Below are 7,492 nucleotides of genomic sequence, written 5' to 3'. Positions count from 1 at the left end.
ATCTTTGAATATATATTCTTTCAGAGCGAACGTTTTTTTTTTTTTTTTTTTTTTTTTTTTTTTTTTTGCGGCTTACGCCTTTTATTGATTTTTTAAGGGACAGACAGTAGGCTGACAGGAAACGGGAGAGAGATGGGGGGATGACATGCGGTAAAGGCCGTGTCGGGTCCGGGAGTCGAACCCGCGGCACACCGCGACTGGATCACCAGTCCGGTGCCCAGACCGTTACGCTACGGCCTGGGCCAGAGCGAACGTTTTTAACTCAAATCTTTGCTTCTGGTGGGGGGGGTCCCTGGAACAACATATTTTCAGATGGGGGTCGGCTGGCCAATTACATATATTTTTGGGGGTCGTCCTTGACATGAAATTGTTTGAGAACGACTGACATACTGTAGAAACATATGGTTTTTCAGAAAACTTAGAAGACATTTGTAGAATATCGTCCTCAGGTCTAAAATGAAATGGGTCAAGTTAATTTATCTGCTGTTTGAAGAAACAATGCTGTGGTTTATACTGCAGTAAACATTGCATGAGTCATCAGTCATGACACACCAACACATCAAAGCATAAGAAGTAGCTTGCAAATAAAACTAATGAGCATCAATCATATCTGGCAAGAACGTAGTTATCATCTTTTAACACTCTTCTGGATTGACTTCGAGTTCAATGCATATTTAATTTGGCAATCTATCTGAGCTAACATGCGAGCTGGAATAGAGGGTAATGGCTTTGGTTAATGAAAAGCATCTCGCTGGGCTGACAGACACTGGCATGCACCAAATTAAACATGCACGCCATATATCTATCAAATTAAACATTAATAGAGGGGACTGCACATTTGTGTTGCTGTGACCAACACACACCAAAAGCCAAATGAGATCCTCATGTGACTTACAATGGAGTGCCTGTTATGTGGGGCGTACGTTGCAATACGTACAGTACAGAGTACCAATGAGACCATCGGACTATATTTGCTGTATGTATTGCTTACATCATACTCCGTCATACAACGGTGCCAAAAGAAAAGGCCGATATAAGAGCTTGTAGAACAATGTATCGTAGATCAGCTATCACTGTGCGACTCCATTGTACAAGGAAGTGTAAATCTGGCTTTAACCCTGAAAATGTTTGACCTGAGATCAGATTCTAAAAATGTCTTCTACATCCTGACAGTTTTCTGAAAAAGCTATACGTTTCTATGTTAGTCGTTCTTTGATTTTTCAAAAATAGCAGCCCTACAAGCTTGTAGCGCGCCACTCTGTGGTGCGCTATGAGCTTGTAGATCTGCTATTTTTGAATAGCTAAAGCATAACATAATGCTAACACCAAAATGGGTTAAATCTACAATCTATGCAGGCCAGTATAGGCGTCCCTCTGTTCCTCTGAAACAGGTCGATGAAGCATTTGGGCAACTTCATATTATACAGTATCTTCTTCCCAAAAGGACTTTCAAACTAGGAAGGGTATGGCCTGGTCAGCCTGCAATGACATGCATAAGATCTGGTCATCCCAGCTTAGTAAGTAATGTTAAAAGTAAAAAATATTTAGGACGACCGTTGAGCCGATTCTACTCTATGGCTCCGAGACATGGACACTTTAAAAGAAACTAGAGAAACGGTTGGATGGCACCTTCTATAATGAGAGCGCAAAATCTGTCTTGGAAGAGCTACCCATCGACTAATCTAATATACGGCAACCTTCCCTGTGTTTCTTCACTGGTCCGATCGAAAAGTGCCGGCCACTGCTACAGAGCTGACAATGAGGTTATATCTTTCCCTTCTTCTCTGGAGTCCTGCCTCAAAGCAGACCAGAGGTAGAAAACTGTCGTTCCCTGATGTCATCGCTAGGGACACAGGCATCACTAAGCAGGAACTGGGGATGGCAATGAAGGACCGGAAAGTCTGGCGAGGCATTGTGAAATCCAGGATCTCGACCGTGGTCGGAAAATGATGATGATATGCGAGTACTGGTAGCATCAAAGCAAACAAAAAGGTAGGAGTGCACACCAATAGTGGGGAGGTGCTGCTGACCACGGGAGACAAACTTGATAACATGATCTGCACACCCTGCAGAAGGCATTTTGTTGCCGAAACGTTGGTAACCCAATAAAAAAAGTTTTGTTTGCATCGTGACTATACGAGCTGTGCAAACCTCTCCTCCTCCAGTCTGTCTCCACCAGTATATGCGCCGGCCGGCCGGCCGGGCGGGTATACACATGCCGCAAAGCCCATATATGTCTGTTTAGGGAGCCAGTGTTTGAGGTCTAGTCGTCGTTTCCTGCTCAGGCTTATCTGTGCAGGAGAGCAGAAAGAGCAGGACAGGCTCTGCACTCTGCCCAGCCTGAAAGAGAAAAATGAAACACACGGCTGGGGGTCACACACCATCTCTGACATGGGAACGAGCACATATTCGAACTGGCAACCTTGCGGTTACCATCCGGCCACTTTACCCCTGATCCACCGCGGAATGCAGTGAAATATATTCTATTATGCTGACTTTCTATCTATCTATTACGGACTTTTATGTCTTTAAGTCGTTTATCTAGGCCGGGAATTACAACTTCGTTCATATATACTATTTTCCGTGCGATCGATCGGGTTGTTATTTCATATAGTGTAGACAGGAGATGGGGAGTGACACGCAGCAAAGGTCGTCTGGATCGGGACTCGAACCTGCGACACTGTATCCTGTATCCTGTATGAGTTATCACTTCCAATTGGATATAAACCTAGTATCCTGACCTGAAAATGCGTTTTCTGTTTACTAAATTATTAGAGAGACAGGGAGACCCCCGCCCTGCTACTAAACACTCTATATGATCATTATGAGAATAGAGCTACTGTAATTAACAGGTCTTTAACAAAAACAATATCACTTTAATACTGTACTTTGGCCTGCGGTACTTTTAAACCTGCGGTACTTTGAACCTGCGCCATCCCAATTTTGGGCATGTCATTATCGGCACATACATGAATACATGAATAAACGTGGTAAATAAATGAATAAAATAAGAGTTAAATCAACATGCTCAGAAATCACGAGACAGCATCATATAACATGACGCGTTGCGAGCTTGTAGATCGGATAGTTTTGCTATTGTCATACGACAAAAAACATAATATGGCTTAAGTGGTTAACCCATTTCGGGCGGGAACCCCTTTTGGTGTTTTAAGAATTCTGTTATGCTTTAGTTATTGAAAAATTGCAGATCTAGAAGCTCATAGCGTGGCACTGAGTGCCACACTAAGAGCTTGTAGGTCTGAAAATGTGGCGCAAATCTTTGAATATACTATATATTCTTTCAGAGCGAACGTTTTTAACTCAAATCTTTGCTTCTGGGGAGGTCTCTGGAACAACATATTTTCAGATGGGGGTCGGCGGCCAATTACATAATAATGTCCGGGATCCTTGACATGAAAATGTTTGAGAACCACTGACATAGAAACCTAGGGTTTTTCAGAAAACTGTCAGGATTTAGAAGACATTTGTAGAATCGGTCTCGGTCGAAATGGGTTAAAGGGGCCGTAGGCTGGTACGGTCCAGCATATTAATGTAAATGTACAGTAATATGCTGGTACGGTCCAGCATATTACCGTATACATGTACAGTAAATGAGATCATGGTAAGATCATGGACTTCACCTTACGCTCGTCAAGTCTGCTCATTTCCTGTTTCCCCTTCATAAACCTGTTTATGTCTCCCCTCCCCCTGTTCCATATCTCTCATGTCATTTCCAGGACTAGAAAGCTGCCATCATAATCCACTCTCCTGGTTCCCTTCTATACGCAATTTATTTCTGTTTCTTCGCCCCCATCTTTCCACGTTCTGTTGGCCCTTTCTGTTCCACTCTTACCCAATGTCTCTTTGCTGTCGTCCATATGATTGTTTCATGATAACCGTGGTCCTTTCCAATTCCTCCTGAGGGCCATCCTTTCATCCTGGAGTGCTCCCTCAGTCAGGACCCCTTCAGCGAACACTCTTTCGTACTGTAGATGGAAATCTATGTATTGTGTAGAAAAGACAGGTTGTTTTGTGCGTTGACGCACATGTGTACCAGTGTTGTTTTTGGCAGCAAATTTCTATTTTAGTTTAGTCATAGTCTTTGGACTGAAACTTCATTTAGTTTGTGTCATATTTTAGTCACCTGCAATGTCTTAGTGTTAGTCTAGTTTTATTCGACTAAACGTCATAAGATTTTAGTCAACTAAATCTACAGTTGATTTAGTTGACTAAAATGTATTTTGGCGGGCCTTGATGCCGTCGTAATGAGCGTTTTTACAATTGCTGAAAATAGCCGATCTACAAGCTCACAACGCGTCGCAGCAACCAAAGTGTAAAATTACTTATACTGGATCTCTTGTCCACTAGTCCCTTCCTAACATTTTAGTCTAGTTTTTATTTGTCAACAAAATTGTCAGTATATTTAGTCTTAGTTTTAGTCATCGTAGCTTAATTTTCATTTAGTTTCCATTCATTTTTGTCAGTGAAAAAAGGTAGTCGACGAACATTTTTCGTCTTAGTTTTAGTCGACGAAAACAACACTGATGTGTACATACAGTATGTTACTATTTCTTAACTCTTTGAATGCTCTTTCTGGCACTCTTTATTCTTTGTTTGCTGTGCTTGCTATGGTTTAGTTGTTTTGAATGTTATGCTATCTATGCTGCTGTCTGAAGGAAGCCAAACAAAAATAAGTTTTACTCTTATGTACCTCACCTGTAACAATAAAGTACTACCTTGATTTACTATTTAATTTAATTTTTTTACATTTTGGAATAGTTCAATTAGCCAATTTATAAGCTCACAACATGTATTTCAAAATAGTAAAAAATAAAAGGCACACACACACACACACACAAGTCTACCTATACATAATACTGTATAATATCTCTGTACATTCCATCACCTAACCTCAGCTATCACAGTCCTCCATATATGGAGGAGAAAGAGGACAGGTTGACCTGGGCAATTACTGCGCTTATAAACAGAAAAATATAACGAGCGTTTAACCGCTGGCCATCGTCATACGGATGAATTATAACGGGAACATTCCAGAATTGCACATCTCTATGAAGACACATACACACGCACGCACGCGTACAGTATGTGTGGCTATTTAAACATCTTGTATCGCAGCAGTGAACAGATTTACTTCAATAAAAACTGATCGCTGACAGCTCAGTAGTCTTGTCATCGTGATGAGAACAGAGAAAGGAGAGAGAGAGATAGAGTGGGAGATACAGAGAAAATGTAGAGACCTCGGTTCATTTCTGTCTCTGTCTCGATGAAGTCACAGAGATGGTTAATTCCAATTTACAAATTAGGCATCTTAGCCTTAGGCTCTTAATCCAGAGCGATTTATAATAAGCAAGAACAAAAAACATGGAAATACATCAAAACATAAAAAAGTCATCATGAATCCTACGTAAGCTTAAGAACCTGGAATATCTTTCTAAGGAAACTTTAAGTTTATACACTACATAAAGTGCTATTTAATTTAAGTTACATAAGTTGAGCCTGTGCATGTGTAACGCCCGGGATTCGAACTCAGGCCTCCCCCGTGAAAGTCCAACATCTTTTTTTTTTTAAGATATTTTTTGCGGCTTACGCCTTTTATTGATTTTTTAAGGGACAGATAGTAGGCTGACAGGAAACGGGAGAGAGATGGGGGGATGACATGCGGTAAAGGCCGTGTCGGGTCCGGGAGTCGAACCCGCGGCACACCGCGACTGGATCACCAGTCCGGTGCCCAGACCGTTACGCTACGGCCTGGGCCAAAAGTCCAACATCTTAACCACTAGACCTAACCACTAGACCAGGGGTTCTCAATGTTTGTGCTTTGGCCATGTCTCGCGGTGCCATATACCTTTGGTTGCTTTGAATGCCAGCATCAGAGTTTTGTATTCTGTGCAGGCAGGGACCTCGGTAGCCAATGGAGGGAGCGGAGAAGGAGAGTGTAGGCTTGTAGATCGTCTATTTTCAGCATGCAACTAATTGTAAACTTACTTATAGTGGATCTATAAGTAAGTAGTGGTTCGTCTCTCCGTTCCCTCAGGCTACTGCCTCTGTCTGTCGGTCCAGATCAGATACATACTAACTGTAAGTACATGGTCACGGTCAGACACATACACGGTCAGTACATACTGACCGTACGTCTCTGACCATACTGACCATACGTCTCTCGGTAAGGGCCGATTCATACTCCTATGTTACGGCTGTTTCGGTGCTGTAGTGCCGAAATGATTTCGGCTCGTCAGAAATTTTCAGTAGCACCGAAGAGCCGACTTTAGGACGGTACCCCCCCCCCCCCCCCCCCCCCCCCCCCCCCGAACCTCAAATGACGTCAAATTGTAGGCTCTACAGCGCCGAACCGACTTTTATTCGGCTCTAAAATAGGAGTATGAATCGGCCCTAACTCTGCGGCTTCGTACACACATAAAGAACAAATGTTCTGTGGTCTGCCTGCAGTGTTTCATGGCCGCCCCAATGCTTTTCCAATGGAAGTCACATAGTTTGACCAAACACGTGTGTTTCATTGAGGGGAGGGGGGGGGGGGCAATCAAACACAAGTGTTTGGTCAAACCACGTGACTTCCATTGGAAAAAGCATTGAGGCGGCCATGGAACACAGGCAGAGCACAGAACAGTTGTTCTTTATGTGTGTACGAAGCCTCAGGCTACTGCCTTTGTCTGTCGGTCCAGATGGAGCTGCCGTGATAAAACTCGGCTCAAACATGGATGATGTCAGATCAGGGCCTGTAAGTAAAAGGGCTTTGGGAATTAAGAGTTGATCCACCACTAACATCCCACATGCAGTTCCTCGGGAGTGGACATCAAACCCGTCTTAAGGCGCTACCGGAGTCGGAACCCAAGGAAACTCGCAATCCGCGACATACTGTACTGCATGTGTGTCCGTGGTGCAAGACTTACTGCAAGTAATGACTGCATATAATGGCAGCAAAATCCAAAATGAATAAATGTTAATGTATAGCAATGTACAGGATGGAAGCAGAGGGGGGAGTCAGGGAACACGATATCCTGATGGCCTGGGTGGGGAAAAACAAAATACTACAATTTGTTTCTTATCCGCACAAGTTTAACTGGGTTTAGCGTGGCCTGTTTGTGTCATTCATCATTTTAACTGCTGAATTAAACCGGGGGCCATTAGAGTGCTCATTGGAGCAGTGGCTAAACAGACAGGCAGGAAAGATTATACCCCTCCGGCCAGCAGATCCTGAAAACAGACTCACATGTCGTCTCACCAACAAACAAACTCTATAGACAATATACACACGGATACATGCACTCCACATGCAGCACATGCATACTGTGTACACACGCACGCGCGCACACAAGAAAGGATACATACCACACAAAAGTACCTAGACTCCGTCGCAAGCATACAGATATGCACAACGTACTGCTCATGCGTTCAAGGTCAGCGTTGAGCGGCACAGTGTTCCGAGCGTGGGTGGTATTATACAGTGTAGGTC

This window comes from Protomyctophum parallelum (genome assembly GCF_964188405.1).
Source record: "Protomyctophum parallelum genome assembly, chromosome: 22".
Lineage (NCBI taxonomy): Eukaryota > Metazoa > Chordata > Actinopteri > Myctophiformes > Myctophidae > Protomyctophum > Protomyctophum parallelum.
Note: the sequence above shows the minus strand (reverse complement) of the source record.